Source organism: Hirundo rustica, chromosome 10, assembly GCF_015227805.2.
Source record: "Hirundo rustica isolate bHirRus1 chromosome 10, bHirRus1.pri.v3, whole genome shotgun sequence".
Taxonomy (NCBI): domain Eukaryota; kingdom Metazoa; phylum Chordata; class Aves; order Passeriformes; family Hirundinidae; genus Hirundo; species Hirundo rustica.
Window position 1 is genome coordinate 5,966,866 of NC_053459.1, and position 19,393 is coordinate 5,986,258.

The window sequence follows — 19,393 nt, forward strand, 5'->3', positions numbered from 1 at the left end:
GCTCAGTATTAATGTGAAAATAGAGGGAAAAATGTACAATATACAAGAAGGATATGAGATACTAAAAATCCAAAGTTCTTAAGGGACCACAAGAGTGCCAATGAAAAGCTGACAGGCAGCAGGATTTCGGAAAGGAATTATGGACAACCAAGTAACTAGACCAGGAGGAGATATAACAGGCCAAAGTGACGGCAATGGGTGTAAAAGGAAAGCCAAAAGTATTTTTAAAAACGAACTATTCACCATATTTGAAAAATACAAGATAATTAAGTATTTCCAAGCCAATTAATAACTAATAGGAATGTTATACAGCATCTGCTAGGCATAATATTTCTAGCTGGCACATCCTATTGATTTGAGCCCAGTCCTAAAATAATCATTTAACAAGTTCTCCAATCCTGTGACCTTCATTTTTAATGAACTGGTGAACAACTAAAATTGCAGGAGACTGAGAATACCAATATTATGCCAATATTCAAAAATAGCATACGCTGTTATTCGTAGGCCTTGGCAACTCGGGAAAAAATCCTAAGCCAACCTTTGACAAGGAAGGATGGTTCTGCTGCCTCGGACCAAAGGCTGAGTTATCCAAGGATCCTGCCTCTGACAGGGGCCCATAACAGCCACACAGGGAAGCACAAACCCAAAGCAAATCCTTAACGCTTCCCGTGGCATATTCCACCGACAACAGCAGAAAATTAGAAAAGAGATGGGAGTGACTCAAAGGTTAATTCCATAATTATGCAGCACTAAGGCTGCTAATAAACCCACTCAGAACACACTTGGAGGTACAAGAGGGACTGCTCTGTGAAAACTTCCTACCTGCATGAGTAAATAAGTGAGGTGACAAATGATTCTCCAACAGGCAAACATTTGGGTAAATATTTGCATAGATAAGGTGCCGAGAGGGGCATTTCATTGTCAAGTTCTAAACACCCGTGAAATCTTGAATCCACTCTTCCCAGCCCTAGGCACACATCCCTCTTGTGAGTGTCCAGGAAGGAAGGAAGGAATCAAAATTATAGAATCAGATTCTTGTTCATGCTGTCATTATGTCCAGACCTGACTTGGTGCAAGTCACCTTTCTCTTTTGTAAGAAGCAAAGCTTCTATTTCACAACCTTCCAAACTTACTATTTACAGAGATTTATGACTAGACTCTGTTGGATGCCCCACACATTCCAGAAACGTCAGTTACAGGGGACTAGAATATTGTGAAAAAATTGAACATGTAACGCAGTAGTATAGGCCGGTTTATTTCATTCTTTTTTCCTTTTCTTTGTGATTTCATATCTCTCTTACACACTTTATAGGGCAAATACAACACAATTTTAATTCAATCGTCTCAAAGGCGCTTTACTAGGACCAGAAATTAAATTTATGTATTTATCATATAGGATTTCATCCAGAATGTGCCCAGACCTGGGACTTTGAGAGGTTCTCCCTGCAGAGGCAGGTGAACAAAACTGTAATTTGACAGAACCAGCACTGAGACCTGAGAAGCATGACAAGAGGAAAAGCGAAAAAGCCCCAAAATCGGACATGTGCAACACCCAGAGAAAGGTGAGCAGCAATTCCAGTCAGGAGCCCTGTTTGGAAAGGGAGACTGTTTACAACAGGACAGCCCTGATGATTCCAGACCCCATTCCTGAGTCACCACAGCCCAGAGCCCGTAGCTGGGAGATGAGTCCCACACAAATTAAGGGGCAAAAGAAAGCTGGGGGTAGGTTTTGGTGCCCACGTTGCTCCTCCACAGCCAAAAGGGTTGTGCCCAGAACACGGCTCAGAGCCTCTCAGATCAGGAACTTGAGATCTGCCTCTGCTCCCTGAACAGCAGCTTCAGTGGGCCACCAAGAGATCTCTGGGTCTGCTTAAACACGAAAGCAGGGAGCTGGAAACAGGCACAGGCTCGCAGATCTGCAATACCCCAAGGGAAAGCTCCCCTTCTCATAAGTGTATCCCTAAAGGCTACGCAAGAAAACTCACAAACACTTGTGCCACCATTGCACAGCCTCCAAATCAAAATATTACCAACTGTTGTTACCCAAAAGTGAGGTTATTTACACAAAGCCACCTTCCACGCTGTTGCCTGTTGTGTTTTTGAGTGTGCTCCGCAAGCCAAGATGGGCAGGAGCACGTAAAAATTACAATGACTTCCTTTAACCTTGTACTGCCTTCAGCAAAATGCTCTAGGAACTAACAATAAAGTAAAATAAAGACACTAATGGCACCAAAAGACAGTGACAAGACAAAAAGCATAATGTGTTTAGGCAGGAGGCTAGCAATGAATCCTTTTTTAAGGAGTTTCTGAGCGGTTTCCCCTCCTCTTCCCAGGTGAGGCCTCCCTTTGTGGTTCAAGTCTGTGTAGTTTTAGGAGATACAACACTGTAATGTTCAGAATATGCCCTGATGAGGCTGGGAAAGTTCAAAAAACCTGTATTTGCTGACTACCACCTTGTGAAAGATGGCAGCCCAGCTCCTGAGACATAAAAAGAAGCTCTGGAATTCCATCAGGAAGGAAAATGGTGCTATATAAGAGACATTAGAGCTGCCGAAAGGGCAGCAAGTGAACAACAGCCTCCCCAGACTGACAGTGGTAGTGGCCAGCTGAGCAGAGGCCACGGGAGAAAACCAGATCTCTCTGTTCAGGGGAACAGGCACAAAACAATATTCCTCCCAGAGAACTGGCTGAAATCAAGTCTTCCATAACAATAATTAACTCTAATAGGGTTCCCAGCAGTGAGAAATACTGAAGAAAAGAATTTAAAAAATAAGTATTGATCAATAGCCGTTATAAGGGACACTTGTAAAGCCAGCTGAGCCACTGTCATTATTCCTCTGCCAGGTGAGGAACCTGCAAAAAGCAAGGAGACCTGACAATGAAGCCTCAGTATTAGTGCCATGTGGAAAGAAAAGTCCTATAATTTATGTTATTGCCACAAAAAGACATGCATAAGTGGGAAGCTATGGCAGGGAGGAATTAATGAAACTGAAGAAGTGATTAAAAAATGCAGTCCAATTCCCCAAGGTCAAGTGTTGTTCAGAGGAAAAAAAAAAAATCACCTGCATAAATATAGAAACAACTGCTGAGCAGCTGCACTGTAGATAAGGATTGGGGATGGAGAAGATCAGAGACTGAGCACAAATTATAAATACCCAGTTGTCACAAACAAGGCAACTTCTATCCATTGACAGCAATACAAATTCCTGATCCTCTCAGATTTGCTGAAGCCTTTGAGAAAGTCCACTTTTGAGGAAGGCTTGCTGGGAATGTGAGAAACCACCCCAGAAGGACAAGCAAAGGCAGACAGGTCATCAGGTGAGCTCTGAGGGTGGGGGAGGTAGCTCAGGGAGGTGGCTCAGTCTGGACAGAGTGAAATGAGAAGCTAAGAATGAGATCTGACATGTTTCTACTAAATACAGAAACGGTTTCTGCAAAGAAAGAGGGAAGTCATGCTCCACATCTACAGTGTGCAGGAAAAGCAATGGACTCAAAGTGCAAGAAGAAAAAATTACTTAGGCTGTGAGAAGAACATTTCTAAATGGTAAAAAGTGAAGCACCAGCCTAAGGAACTTAAGTTGTTTCCTCTATTAGGAAGGAAACAAAAATCATTTCACAAAAACTGTCCAGAAATAGTGATATAGCTTTGATGCAAAAGGTCAAGATGAACTTTTGGAACCTCTGAGGGATCTTCTGTGAAGATATCAAAGTACTGAAAGCTTTGCAGCAAGAACAGAAGCTGAAAAATTCCTGTGATCTTTTGCAGTGCAAGGTCTCACCAAATTACATCTTCCTCCCCTTGCTAGTGTTACACAACTCCAAGGAGTAATATTCAGATTTTCTATCAAAAAACCTACAAAAACTGCAGAAAGCCCATTAAGATAGCAGAACTCAAGTCATGAGACTGCCAGAATAAGGCTCTATATTTAGTACCAACAGTTTTCTCTGTAGTACTGTGATAGAGTTCCTTCAAGAAGAGTGGATCACCTCTATGTAAATATTCTCAAGGCAAACACAACCTGCTCAGCACCTTCCTCCCAGACCTGTGTCACTCATGCAGCTTTCAGTAGGTTTTGCTTCAGAGCTCTCTGCCTTTTTTTTCCCTCCCAAGAGACTTCTGCCCCCCAGTGCTCACTGCAGACCCCAGAAGAGTCCTCTTGATCTGTGTGAGGTATCATGATGCAGAATTACTCACTCCATGAGTTGTGACAGCACTTTAAACAGCCACTGTCACGATTAGCAGAATATTGGAGTTCAGAACACTGAACTTGTCGGCAGTGGGGTTTGGTCCTTGTTTTCAAGCACAATGTTGGACACCGCAGTATGAGGAGAAAGCACCCTAAAGGCAGTCACTGCACAGCATCCAAATATTTTCTGAATTAAATCACAGAACTGATGTTAAGGAACAAACAAAAGTTAAATGGACTTCACCCAAGGGGGACATCAAACTTCACCAATGTCCGAATACTGCAGCTCAAACCACCGGCTTTGTATTGCGTGGGATTTGCCCACCCAGGGAAAAGCAGCACCACATTAGTAAATTCAAGTCACGGCTCAGAGAGGCAGACTGAGCCACGTTCAAAAGCACATCAGCTGAAGCATTAACCCTGGGACCTTCCAGGGCTTCACACGAGTGCTTTATAACCTGCAGTCCTCTATAAATGTCACAATCCCCCTTAGGGCCAGACCTTCCATCCTCAAGGCTCCTCTGCTCACCACTATCATACAGAGCACTCCCATAGAGAGTGCCTTCTCTATTAACCACAAAAACATCAGATAAACAGGAGCAACAATGTCGATGAAGCAACCGATGAATTGTCACTGATGAAGCAAGGACAGCATGGTTCAAGCAACTAATTGCTTTCACTGAGATGGAACCAGGTTCAAGTCAAGGAAGAATTCAATTCTTCAGCAAAATACTTCACCTTAATTATAGCTCATAACAAGAGACAGCCAGAATCTAAATATATGGATGCTCTGCCTCTACAGCACCCACCACTCCTCACAGAATGGGTAAAAATTGACAGCTTTTATATTAAGAAACAAATCCCAAAATGTAGCTCCACCTCACATCTTCCCGCAATCCCACTCAGAGGTGGCTCAGGCACATCCTAAAATTATGTATCTGTAGCTTTCTCTGCATGAAGCATCTCTGTACAACAAAGATCACACAAACGTAAAGAAAATGTGTAGAACAAACCCATTTTCAGTCTCCTCAAGTGAAACAACTACATTTTCTTCCATTACACAGACACCCAGCCACTAACTGAAGAAAACTCTAGATAATTATATAGAAAAGAATAAACAAATTTTCAACCATCATCCACAGAGAAAAAAGCAACTATTTTTGACATATTCTTCTAAACTTCATTCCCCAAAGCTTACGGAGTTTTTATAAAATTAGCTTCTTTTCAGTTCTTTCTACAGATGTATGTGGTTTGCTAACATACAAGTTTTACCATTTAATTTTTAATACATAAAACAGATGCAGTTAAACTAAAAAAATGCATATATATAACACAGAATCAAGAGATGATATATTCCTAGGAACAGCAATATCCATAACAAATGATGAATTTCTGCATTTGTGGAACTTTGCTGGTGACTCTACTCCAGCTACAACAGCCTGGATTCCTCTGAGGATCTGCATTCTCCAGCCAATCACCAGGGAAATACCATGTAAAAGTACTTATAAGAACAGAAAATAATATGGTAAAGCTATGCCCTCACAAAATCAATACCCCTGAATTAATAGATTCGAATGCTTTCAGACTCCAAGTTATATTGGAAAAATGTAAACACTGATATTAACTTCACCTCCATCTATGCACCCAGCCCTTGGGCACTCATCCCTTCCTGTTACTCCCGTGGGAGCTGGATCCCATCAGGTCTCTGCAGGTTCAGCAGGGAAATGGCTTTGGACACAACACAAAACAAGAAGGTGAACTCGGCTTATCCCTGCCTTAGAAAGGGAAGTGTGTTTAGAATTTAAGGACAACTGCAGGAGCAAGCACATTATCACTTGATATCGAGTTTCTGACTAATTGCTACAGTTGGAACATCAACAACTGCTGGTACCTGATCATTGTTCCAGATGCACTGGAAGCCCATGTCCTCTTGGCTCACTGCACATGTGCCTCCTCTTCAAGTCACAGAAATCAAGCTGTCCTCGGAAGCTGCACCATGGGTGGTGTTTAGGACAGTCCAGCACTGAATTCTTCTCTCTAGAAAGAACAAGAAAGCTCAGAATCCTGCTGAAGTGTACTGAAAAAATGCTCCCAAGATCAACCCAGCACATTCCCTCAGCACATCGTGATGTTACGTGGCACACTGGAAGGCAGCAGAGAACATCCAAAATTAAGTATGCACTTTCAAAAAGGAGCTGGGAGTAGAAAAATACCTCAACATATTTAGTACATCCTTTCTTAGCACAGGCACACACTCCATAATCCTTTTATGGTACAATTTTAATCTAAATTAAGCAAGCAGCTCCAGTAAAAGAGCTCAGAGCTTTCCACTACAAAATTACATCAGGATTGGATTAGCCTGTAAAAAACATACTTCAAGGTAATCTATTAATGGTATTTTACACTTAATTTTATACTCAAACGCCAAGCTATTTGTTTTAATTTTAACCAAATTTTAGGAAAAGCATAACTTACTACGGTCCTCCTACGGACTAGAACTCAAAATATTATCCCTGTTACCACCAGAAACATGCAAGGAGAGAGACAGCTACTGAGAAGATTCCCAGTCCTGAGCCCACTGCATCTTTTTTCCACTCCCCCAGCCCCCTTTCCCCCCCAAATTTAACAGGCTGCAAGACTTAGCCTAACTCTTCATAAAATTAAAGATAAATCAACACCTTGACATTACAGAACTTTAATGCAAACACTAAACTACCTGGTCTCAAAAGAGTTTCTCTCTACACGCACATATGGTTTCCCTCATATCCTTCAGACACAACCAAGCTACTACAACACTGAGGAAGAGGATTAGAAATACCAGCACCAATGTCTTGCCAGAATTAAGAGACTTTAGACCAAAAAAATCCATTTGGCACCCCCTGCCTCACGTTCTACACCACAATTCAGCTGCTCTCAAGGCCACTCCCAATGTTTGGGAAGTTCAGCATGTTCCTAATCTTTTGCTGAAGTAGGAGCATGGGCCAATTGTACTTGAAAAAAACACTACATTTTGTCATCACTCATTTCATTTTAGATCTCTCCTTATCTTTGCTGCTTTGCCACAAAAACAGGACAGGAAATTCCACATTCCCAGTAAGGAAAACTTGTGAGGTCCAGGTTAGGCTACATTCAGAGGCTCTGTTTGGGCAACAGGAGGATGATGATATAACAATATTCTTGCACAGGAAAGTACCAATTTGCAGTCTCAGTGGCCCCATACCAGGCCTGCATTGCCTATTTTAATTACAAAACAATTTTCAAATAAAATCTAGAGTAAACATACATGTATCTTAACAGTTTCATTACACAAACTTTAGAGTTTATATTTTATGTAATAAAAATGTAAATATTTGCCTTTGTTCAGAGGAAAATTGCATGGTTCTACCACATCAATGTAAAAAGCCTCAAAAGCCAGTCATTATAATTTTTACCACTATTTTAAGACAGGAAATGGCACATGTAAGCACAAGGTTTATTTTTTTGCTTAAGCAAACAAACACTGTAAGCAATACTACAGATGAAACAAGACTGAAAGAATCAAAACCACACAAAATAGGAAAAAATGCATTGGAATACCTTATCCTTATAAACACAAATCATGTACACGTATAGGAGACAGCAGAGAAAACTGGGGAGATGTTCATAAAAACCACGAGACACCAGATGCCCAAAGTTGGCCAAATGCCACTGGAATAAATTACTGCAGTTCACATGAAAAAAATACAGCTTTTAAGGACAAGTTTGAAACCACCAGTTAATAATTGGCAGTCAAGGCGGGAATGGGCAGTGCCTAAATAGGAAGGGACTTGTGGGGCTGGAGGACTCTCAGCACCAGATGAGTTCAGCTCTTCCTGCAGTTCCATTTACCACCACCTTTTATAGCCTTCGACTGGCTTTTAACACTTGCTTCCCTCATCCAGCCTGAAAGATTTCATGCCTCGATAATCCAGTCCAGAAGCCAGCATGGTGTGTGGCAGCTTCGAGCTCAAAAGAATGCATAAAAGCATTTACCCACTGGGTAAAAACTGCCAATGTGAACAGACCCAAAAGCCAAAGGTGTGCAATACAGAAATCGCCCCAGGATGATTTCTGGGACAGGGATCAGGGGTAAAAACACACCTGCTGACTGAATTTTCTTTTTCTTCTTTAGCATAACTGTCGTGGACCCAAAGAATTCTTTCAATCTAGTATTTCTCATCCTACCAAAATAGCAGAAGAATTCCAAGTATTTGGATTCAAGTGCAAACCCCTGCAGATGGATTTTTGTTTAAAGAACTGAACAAACAAAACATTATTTGCTTCGAAATTCTTCTACTTGTGGTGAAAGCCGAGCTGCGCTGAAATCAATAGGACTGTTGGCATTGTTTTCAACTGAGCTGGAATTTCATTTCCTGTACCCCACTTCAGATCTGCTAAAAACCACTAGAACAGAGTTTTGACCTTTCACAACAATATCTACAGCTCAAAATAAAGTGTTTTGTGCAAAATAAATACTTACAGGGCAGGTTACGTAAACAGCATGAAAGCAGCAGCTGCAGCTGGTTTGTTCAGAGAGAAAACTTTGCCCCCAGCCTGGCTGCTCTGGATTAATGATGTTCCTGTTCCATACTCAGGCTCTGAAGCCTTGGGAAGTCCCTATCCCAACTCAGCAAGGTGGGAAGGTTTGTTATTTTAACTGTTACCTGATAACAGCTTATCAGCAAGTTTTCAAAGGTTAAGCTCAACACGTATGCATGGCAAAAGTGCAAGGACAAGGGAAATGTTGAATTAGTGCTCCCTCTCCTCCTGCAGCAAGGGACAGAACTCTCTCACACCCTACGACCTGCAGCTGTGCCAGCAAAGAAACTTCAACCAGAACTCCCGTTTGAATTGAAAACATCTGAGAACCCAACAAAAGTGCCTTCTTTCAAAGGAGGCACTCGCTTTGCCTGCTGCATTCCCACTGGCTGCCACACGGGATGGAAAAGCTAACCAAAATCTTTAAGTTTGGTCCTTAAATACAAGGCAGTTTCATTACTGCTGCCAAATTTATCACTGACACCAGGCTCCATGACAACTCACCGGAAAACAAAAACAAAACAAAATCTTCAATTTAGGGCATGATGATTTTTATTTCTATCCCAACCATGTTACTGAACTGTAAAGGGCTGATGCAACCTTAAACCAGAAAAGAAAAAAGCCCAGTTACAGACTCATTACTAATTCATCCTGGCTGAAGCTGCATACCAGCAGCTGCTGCCTCCCTCAATTAACAGCAAATATTGAACAGTATTGTCATTTAACGGTGTTTACTGCCTGCTGCCCTGTCCACTGCCGCATTTTCAAATGCTCTGGCACAATTAAAAGCATCAACACTAATGAACAGAGCTCGGTTTAACCCTTTATGTATCACAGCAGACGTGTTTTACTCGCTCCCTACAGCCATTAGGTGCTTGGCAGAAGCTGAAGCCCAAGGATGCAAGGTGCCACCAAAACGGGATTTGTAATTCAGAGGCCCACAGGGTGCTTGGCTTCCACAGAGGGCTGAGCACAAGTGTGAAAAATGATGGGAGTGACTCCAGCAGAGCAGCTCTTTAGGAAGTATTGCCAAAAGGTTGAAACAAAAGAGGGGGAAAAAGGAGGAGACCACACATTCAGCCTCTGCTGTAGAAAATTTAAAACAATAAAAACCCCAAACAAATTGGGTAAAAACATAAAAATAAAGATACAGCCATTCTTCAGGGAGAGCATATCAACGCTCTGATTCCTGATGACCCCATCTCTGCACGGAGGAGTCAAAAGAGCCCAAATTCGGACCTCCCTTCCCTCTGCTGTGCCCACAGCTGCCTTTTGGCCAGGCTGGGTTTGAAGTAAATGATGATACAAACAGTGCAGCCAGAGCAAGCAACTGGAAGTGCAGCACTTCCACGCTGCCTCCGCAGACACTTCTGTGCCCTACTTGCTCCATGGTGTCAGGTTTGCTGGAAGGGACTTCTGCATAAGGGACTGTAGAGATTCTACATTTCATTTCCATGCTGTGTCCCCAGCACATCAGCAGGAGGGAGCAGCTCCAGGCTCTCCTATGAACCCACTGCCAGCTGGGCCAGGGCCAACACTTGGATACCAAGGACCTGGAGAAGGGAGGGGACGCTGGGCCAGCCCAACTTGACTGCAAGGTGCACACTGGCAATTTAGATACCACAGAAAAAGATTAAGCGGCTTCTGTAGAGCATTTATCAGAGTAGAAGATAGGATAATGTCATTCCAGCTGATCCTGACATGGGGGGAATTCAGTTATTTCTGAGGTACCTGGACCTTCATTCTGCCCCTTCTGCAGAGGGAACAAAGCGTGGGAGTCCCAAGGAGTCATGCTCCGAGGGCTTGTCAAATGCATGAGGAAATGGCTTGGAAACCTGGGCAGGTAAATGTAGGCCCAGGCTCTGGCCAGGGCTCTCTGTGAACACACTTTTCTTGGGTGAGCCTCTGGCTGCAAGTCCTCACATTTTCTCAGGTCCCTCTGCCTGTACGCTGCGCAACTCCAACAGCCAGCATGGCTTGCTGGGAGGATTCCTTCTTCCCTCTTGGTCCCCCCAGCACCTTTGTGCCCATGGGGTCTGAGGTGCTCAGATATATCAGGTGATATGACTAATACCTGCCATCTGCTCATTGTTACCTTCCCTCTCCTTTCCTGAAGAGGAGTCAGCACTAAAGTGCTTGTTCTACTCGATCTATTTTAGGAGCGTGGGCTTTCAGCATCCATGCAGCACTGCTTTAAGCTAGAAAACTTAAATCAAAAAAGTAGACCATTCTCTGGCAGGGAAAATTGAGCACTAGGTCCTGTAAAAGTCTCTGGCAAGGCTCAGGAACAACCTTTTTTTTGCAAAAGTTATCTCCACTCCAGCGTGCCCAAGGAACAGAACTACTGCCCAGGTTTCGCTCCAGGCCTCAAAGTAGGGGCAGATGAGATCCAGGCCTTGGAAAGGATCCCACTGCTCTCCATGGAGACCAAGTCAGCCAACACAGCTTGGAGCATCAACAGGCAATGTGCTGCAGCACTGGGTTACTCCCTGCTCCAGGGGTCAGGAGCTCCTACCCAATCACACCACCTCGGAACAGAGCAGGGAACAGAACCAGGTACCAATAACTGAGGGCACATCTCTGCCCATCACACTGGGGGGAAAACTCAACTCACAGTGAATATAAAAGCACTGATTCTACCAACAGCTGCTCCCCATATGGCATGGTCAAGGGAAAAAAAGCAAACTGGGTACACAAAGGAAAGATGGGGAGAGAGACCAGTGGAAGATAATTTGATTTCACTGTATTTCTTAGAGGAGCTTTGTCAAAATGCAAAGAGAAAAATCATCATAGTGTAGGAGGCTGAAAGATTTGAGATGGAGCAGTGAGGAGTCTCTGGCCCCATAAATGTTTCATTTGAGCAAAGCAGCAGATAAGTAGTAAGCACAGTTCTGCTGCTGTTGCTGAACTGCACACTCCTGCTTTGATTTCTAGATGACACACAGCGAGAACGTAAGTATAAAAATAAAATAGAAGAAAAGCACCAGGGAGATTTTCATACCTGATGCTACAGACAGAGCTGCACAAGCCAGCAACACACTCAGCTCCCTTCCTTCTCTCTGCTCAGGGCAGCAGCAGGAGGGTGAGCAGCATACATGGAGCTCTGGAGTCTTCCCAGCCCTCGATTTCCCAGCCCTGCCAGCCCAACACAGTGCAAGGGATAACAAGAGCTGCTGCACCACACCTGAGGAAGCAGCCAGGGCTGCAGGTGTCTGACAAAAGGCACCATGCTGCCTGCTAAGAACACTGAAACTGGAGAATCACCGAAGGAAGATGCATGTGGAAACACAGAAGAAAATGGATCCCCAGAGCCCTAGGAGCAGAAAAGGGACTGGAACTGTTGCTATTGCAAAACTGTCCCTACAAGGACTGACTTTCTCCCTGTGCTCCTTTCCTAACAAATAAAACTTGTCAGTAAGGATCATTCTTTCCCCATCACTTCCTTGAGTTATTCCCATCCAACTCAAAACAGTAAGCTCAAACTGGTTAAATAAATCCCGGAAAAAAGTTGCTAATTAGTGATTCTTTCTACCTAAAATGCAAGAACAATCTGAAAAAGAAATTAATGCATTCCATGACCCCTGTGAGATCTCCAGCTCCATTCTTCTACCCTTTCCTGCTCACCATTACCTCCTTCTTTCCCCTTCACCATCAGAAAGAAGCCCACTTCCTTTCCCTATTTATATCTTTCTCATCTCAAACTTCACTCTTTTTCCTGCATCTCTATCCACTTGCTGAAATTGAGCCAACTCCTCTGCTGCCTCCACCAGCATATCCAGTCTTCCTCCCAGTCTGCAGTCCTAAAGAGAAATGTGATTTCACTAAAACCAAGCACAAAGATTAGACCCAGATTTTACACCAGCAGCGTAACTGTTTTATTGGAATTATGTCACACATCCCAAAGCCAGCTATGCCCAAGAACTGCCTGGTCAAGCTCGGAAGGAGAGCAGGAAACCCTTTGGCTCAGCCTTCCTCCCTCCCAGTAGAAGAGCCTCATGCAGCTGCACACACTGGTAAGGTAGGGAATAGTGCACCACAAATGCTACTGAAATCTGTCCAGCCTCTGGAAAACCTCCACACAGCAAGTGAAGGTCATCCATGAGCTTTTCTCTTTTAAAAGCACGAAAAGATTTAAAAATATACACTAGTATTCTTATATTTTCAACTCTCTTCAAGGCTGGGAGTGCAATTGAGAAAGTGACCATGAGATGCAACTCCAACAAAGTAGTTTTCTGCCCGTGAAAAAAATTAGGAGGAAACAGAAACCCACAGCACAGCCCCGATTAACCTCCAAGGACACAACTACTCATTGCAAGTACAGACACATCAGAAGTCTCTTTCTTTGCATAAAGTTGCTGGGGAAAACCTTGCAATGCCAGAACAGCACCCTGGACTCCTCCATACACACCTGACACAGGAAGGTATCACCCCTGACAAAGCAGGACCTCAATTGTCACTGCTGGCTGCTCTGGATTTTCAGCTTCCCAAAAGCTGATGTCATGGCATTTCTCCTTGCAAAACAACGAGCTTTGCAGGCCTCTGGAGAAATAAGCCAAGTCCAACCCTAAAAAGATACAGATGACAAGGAAAATGCTGGTGTGTGCTGCTACTCAAATGACAGAAAGCATTAAACACTTACACCGACACATTATGATATGATTCTACTGTAACTGCAATCTCCTGTGACACAACCATGTCATTTTTCCTTCTGAGAAACTCACTCTGAATATCCCAGATAGATGGCACTGAGTAAGGGAAGCCTTCCCATCTCTTACCAAACACTGGCTGGGGACCTCACACTGTACTGTACCAAGGCTGCAGAAGGGAGAACAGCCCAAGGAAGCAACCCTTGGACAGACCCCCAGAACACCTCAGGAGACTCAGGCAGTCATGCTTTGTGCAGGGGGCTCCTCCTTTCCAGGATCAAGGTGGCACAGTTACTCCCCAAACCAGGACCCTCTGCCTCAGAGGAAAGCACAGAGACATTAAATAGCTTGAGTCATAAAAAAAATATATCAAAACCTTCTTCAAGCCATCACCAGAGCTGCATCTTACATCTTGCTTCTGACTGGAGAGCCAAAAGGAAACCTCCCTCACCTCCAGCTGACAGCAGCAGCTCCATCCCTCCAGGACAGGACCAGATGTAGATATTGGCTGGAAATATGTATTCCCACTGGAGACTGGCAGCTGTCTGTAGCTGCTGGCAGCAGGAGGGCAGGGGAGCCTCTCTTGTGCCAAATAGCAGGCAAAACAAACCAAAGAAAAAAATAATGGCACATGTACATACTGCAACACCTGAACCTACACAGCATTGATGGGGCCACCACATCTGTGTTTAGGCTGAAATTAAAACATTTTAGAACAGCTACACTAAATTAAACTACAAAAGCTGTTCATAAGCATAATGACTGAAAAGATGCTCTGTCCTTTATGCAGTAGATCCAAGGTGAGGAAAGCCCACAAGAGTATGTGACCAGACCATTAGAGCCGGATCACAGGCCTGCAGCCCTGGAAGTGGAGAGGTCCTAGCAGAGATTTTTCCATGAGTATTACAACACTGACACAGTTCATTCCATGAATACAACCTCAGCTTGTTAGAAATGCATTTCTGACGGAGCACAGTAAAAAAAATACACATTGTGAGCAGAAGACCCAGGTTAATCGATGCTGTGTGTCTGTGTGTGTAGTTCAGCCACATCAATAGAGATGATAAGACATTTTTCTCCATTTTCTCCAACCAGAAAGTGTTCAGGAGTTCATTTAAGTTTTTCATAAGAAATTCTTTACACAAGCTGATCAATAAACGAAGGTTTGGGAAAAAAACAGATAGCTATTAGAATTCTACTGTGAGACAGTATTTTCTACTCCTACCAGGTGTCTGTGTAAGCTGGGTTGCGAACCTGAAGGCCAAAGCTACATGTTGACATGGATTTGTTGACTGATGCCAGGAAAACCAAGAAAATAGTAAAAAGAGCACACAGAAAGAACCCAAAAGACAACACAGCATGTCTTGTGAAGACCAGACAAAAGTTTATGCAGGAGGAAATTTCCGACTGGGATACAAATGTGAACTATTCCCTGAGAAAGAGCCCAGTTCACCTGCTGAGTACCTGCCAGCCATTCCATAGGAAGACAGGATGAATTTACAAGCTGGTAACTTAAGGCTGAAGAGATGGAGAGCAGTAGCAGGTGGCCTTTGATATCAAGGTCTTTGCCATTGCAGCTTCAGTACCTTCTCTTGCTCCAGGCAATCACTTGATCTCACATGATTCCCAGAAAGACCAAATTCTACTTAAGAGGTTGCAACAAAGCTCAGGAAACATTTTCTCTCAAAAGACATCTTGGGAAACTGAAGCAATCAGAATGATGAGGCTTTTTGCTCCTGCCAAGTGCCAGAGGTAACAAAGGTAATCAAAATAAAGGCACAAAATAACATTCTGACTGTAGATGGCCAGTGTCTAATACAGGGATGATATTTCAGGGTTGGATTTCGTGAATATAATCATCTAAGATGTCAAGAAGCACAATTTCCTTTAGCACATCAGAGGATCTCGCAGAGAGGAAAAGAACACTTAATGGTTCCTTCTGCCTCCCTTCTGGGTTTGCCTTTCCTCTCCTCTGTAACAAACAGGTTGATCAAACTTCTTCCTTCCCATGTGCTCCATGGGGAGGGAGGCACTGCAGACACAGGCTCATTGCTGTCCGTAGTTTTAAAAAAAAAATGTGTTGCACAGATACGGAATCTCAACTACACAGGAACATGTGTTAAAATACATATTTTAACCTGAAAACCAGGGAAAGTAACCCTGATGTTGCAAAATATCGACATGGGAGAATGAGAGAAGGGATTGCATTTTTACCCAAGTGTGAGAACAGTTTCTCTTGCTCCAGACACATCATCAGTTCAGAATGGGTAGAAGTATGTTCTCTAGGCCCTGCAGTATCTCCTGGAAGCCTGAACACACTGCTCCATCCTCTTGTGGTCACCCCAAAGACAGGCAAAGGGCAGGGCAGAGCAATCACATGAACTGCTCAAGAGTACTGCATTCGACATTCCCTTAGCCAAGGGAATAATGGAATGAGGTATGGAGGCTTCTGGAGCCAGACTGCTGATAGGAGAATAAAGATGAAGCACTATCAGAAATTAGTCCTGAAGATCAATCCTCAAGCACAGTGCTGAGTTAGCTCCTTGCAAAGAAGGGCAAAGCAGAACATCTCCTCCTTTAGCAAGGAGCCCATTTCTTCTCACAGGTCACTTATCGATGGTCACCTTGGACGAGAAGGCCATCAGCCAGAAAACATAATGGTTCTTGGTTGTGGCTACTGGGCACACAGCTTCAGGGCTGCATATGGGACTGTGGTCTAGCACCACAACACCTTCTCATTCCTCCCAGTTGTCTTGTTACACTTGCACTTCCAAAAGAGACTAGAAATTCCGCTTCCTGAGTAATTCCCAGTGAAACACCACAGGGTGCTGCAGAGAGAACGTTAAAGAATCCTCTCACACAATCCCTGTCAAGGTCCTGGTCCTTCAACATGCTGCTCAGAAATGCTACTTCTACTGCAATGTCACAACCCAACACCTCAAGATGTGACAGGAGATAAATATACCTTAGGAAAAGGTGGGAAAGATACATTTAAAAAGTACTTGATGCCAGTCCTCTAAACATTTAAGTATGAGCTAGACAGGGAGAGTGGTTTACTGGAGCCTCTGAGCTGCTGTGCCCTCTCTGCTTCCAGCACCAGGGAAGCAAAGCCATGGGATGAGGCTCAAACTCCTGCATGGCCAGCGTAGCATGGTTTGGTGGGACTTGGCTGGAGAGAAATGACTTAAAATGGCTCAAACATCAGGTCTGAAAGCAGAGAAAAAGCCTTTCCCTGACAAACATGCAGGTCAAAGAAAATCCCATATTCCTTTGACCTCCATGTCTTACTGCAAAGAATGAAAATCATCCCTAATGCACTTACACGCAACATTAGTCTATTTTGACTGGTAACTGCTACTCACCCTTCTTCCATTCCAAATTCTGGTACTCTCCCCTCTCACCACCAAGACTGAGAGCTGACACGTCCCTCACCCTTTCTTCTCCTCTTGTTGAAACCTTATTTCCACTGCTCTAATAGTTCTTGACTTAACTGGGACAAGGAAAATTATTCTGGGCTTCTCTGTCCTAGCAGTTAGTGTATTCTGTATTAACCATCCAGAGCACTGCAAAATCATACTGAAGCCCCAGGCAACCATTCTAACGCTTCCTTAAATTCCTGCTTTAATCAAATTGCCCATTTTTTACTGGGCATGTCTCTAGCCATATATATATATATATGTATAAATATATATATATGAACTTCTTGTATAAAAATCCTTCAGTGTTAAGAAAATTCAGAAGAGCTCATTTAACAGCATTCATTCCAAAAGCTCACAATAAGCTAAACTTCTATCCAACATTAAAACAGAGCTACTCCTTATGCAAGATGGATTTTTTGCCCATCCTTTTAAGTAATATGCAAAAGCATTTACCACACTGAAGAACAGAAACCTCAGTAAATACTAGACACCAATGAAACATATAATTGCATGCACTAGTTTAGGCATGGAGCTGAAAGGCCTGGCTTTCAAACACTGGCTACACAATGGCTCCCTTGGCCTGTTTTATTCTGAATTATCATATTCAGCCACCCAAGGCAAAGGAGAGGAATCTTTAGGTACACTCATCTCAAACTCTGACCTCTACTTTGTATCACCTGATGTCCAGTATCAACACCATGGCGCTATTAATTTCTTTAAGGGATGCAAATTCGTTTCTGCACAGCCCCATTTTTCACAGCAACATAATTACAAATTTGGTTTGGCTGATGCCAACAGCAGTTTTTGGACAACACCATGTGCACCTCTGAAGGGATGAGCTCTTTTCAGAGTAAAGCAAAATGCAAACTGCAGTGACCTACACCTTACTCCATTACAGAGCTGTGCCATTACGGGTAGGGAAACAGCAAAAGGAAATTTTCTGTACTGTACTGTGATGAAGCAAATCGCTTGCATTTTTCAGATGGCACTTCCCAAAAACTGCCAATCATTTTAACTGCATGAGACAGCACACTGCATAAATGTATTGCGACTTTCTAGAGAAGTACATCCAGAAAAGCCTTTACTTGGAGACACATAACCTGTTTGGAAACTCTTCTATCAGGAAAAAAAAACCAAGGCTGGTTTCCATTTCCTGGAGTCTGTGCCCGAGATAAGCAACCACAGTTTGAGTTCACCACCAAGTTATGCTGTCCAGTTTCTCAGTGAACAACACTCTCCCACCCACCAGCAAGGTATTAAGCACCAGCTCATTTTTCAGCCTCCACTCTGCCCATCCTGAGGCTGGGAACAGAGGGTTGGCTGAAGGCTGGTATCAGCACAGGGCAGAGCAAATAAAGATACCAGTGTAATCACCTTTGAGATAAGGCAGCCAGTGCAAGCACAGCTGTCTAGGAAACACACAGCAGAAAAGCAGGAATGCAAAGTGTAAGCAGGAGTTCTGTTACACCTGAAATTACCCGGACTGAGATACAACATCCTCTGCTACTGCTGCAACATTCTGCCAAGCAAACATTAAGTTTTCCCCTTCTTACCTTCCCTCTCAGGACAGAGCACAACCATTTAAGAGCATACAGTTCTGTTTTTCAAGTACAACAGAAAAATACAAAGTAGCAGACACAATCAGGTTTTGGGTGGTAAACTACGCACACTCCCTGCCCTCCTAAGTTACAGCTGTAATGGAGAATGCAAGGACAAGGGGGAATGGTTTTAGACTAAAAGATGAGAGATTTAGATAGGATGTTAGGAAGAGATTGTTCCCTGTGAGGGTGGGGAGGCCCTGGCACAGGCTGCCCAGAGAAGCTGTGGCTGCCCCTGGATCCCTGGAAGTGTCCAAGGCTTGGAGCAGCCTGGGATAGTGGAAGGTGATCCTGTCCATGGCAGTGGGTGGAATGAGATGATTTTTAAGTCCCTTCCAACCCAAACCACTCTGGGATTCTGTGAAACCATCTATTAATTGTGAGTGCTTTTTTTGCTCCATGTCACACACCAGTGGCAGGGCCCCTGATTTCAGCAGCCCTGCTCAGACTCCACCCAGGTGATGCTCTGGCAGCACCAGCAACGCCAGGAGAAAGGCAGGACAGAGCTCACCAGAGGTGTGTGGCACCCACCCAGAGCCACCGCCTCAAACCTCTGTCACAGGGCACTTCAAAGATGGACAAACCCTTGAAGATGGATGAAATAGCAGCTGAGATTGCCTGTGCTTGCCTTCATAGGCTGGGACTTTAATTGCAGCACATTAGAGTGCATTAATAACAATTTTAGAAGAAAACAATACCGACTTCATTTACTTATACAAAGCCTTTGCCTTCAACTTCACTGACTACAAGTGTCAAAGAAAGGTCAAAATAGCTTAATTTTCTCCTGTGCTAGACGAAAAGGCATGAGGAACAGACAGTAAATTTAGCTTTTTTCATTCACACTGGGGCTTAAGGAAGGAGAGAAGGAATTTATTATCATCAAATTGACCTCAGTATAAACTGGTTGCTTTTATCGTGGTTGTATAAACCAAAAAAGAGAAAACTAGAGATTAAAGTAGAGATTAAAAAAGATGCAACACCTCAAA

At 43.5% G+C, this 19,393-nt stretch overlaps 1 protein-coding gene across 5 annotated transcripts in view; it reads right to left on the reverse strand.

Annotated features, from left to right (window-relative positions):
- MAP3K13 (mitogen-activated protein kinase kinase kinase 13) overlaps positions 1 to 19,393 on the reverse strand; it is a 72,942-nt gene that overhangs the window by 40,492 nt on the left and 13,057 nt on the right. For all 5 annotated transcript variants that reach the window (XM_040073995.1, XM_040074002.1, XM_040073998.2 and 2 more), the window contains one exon: positions 6,079 to 6,224. The gene's annotated coding sequence lies outside the window, so the exon portion shown is untranslated. The remainder of the gene's footprint in view (positions 1 to 6,078; positions 6,225 to 19,393) is intronic.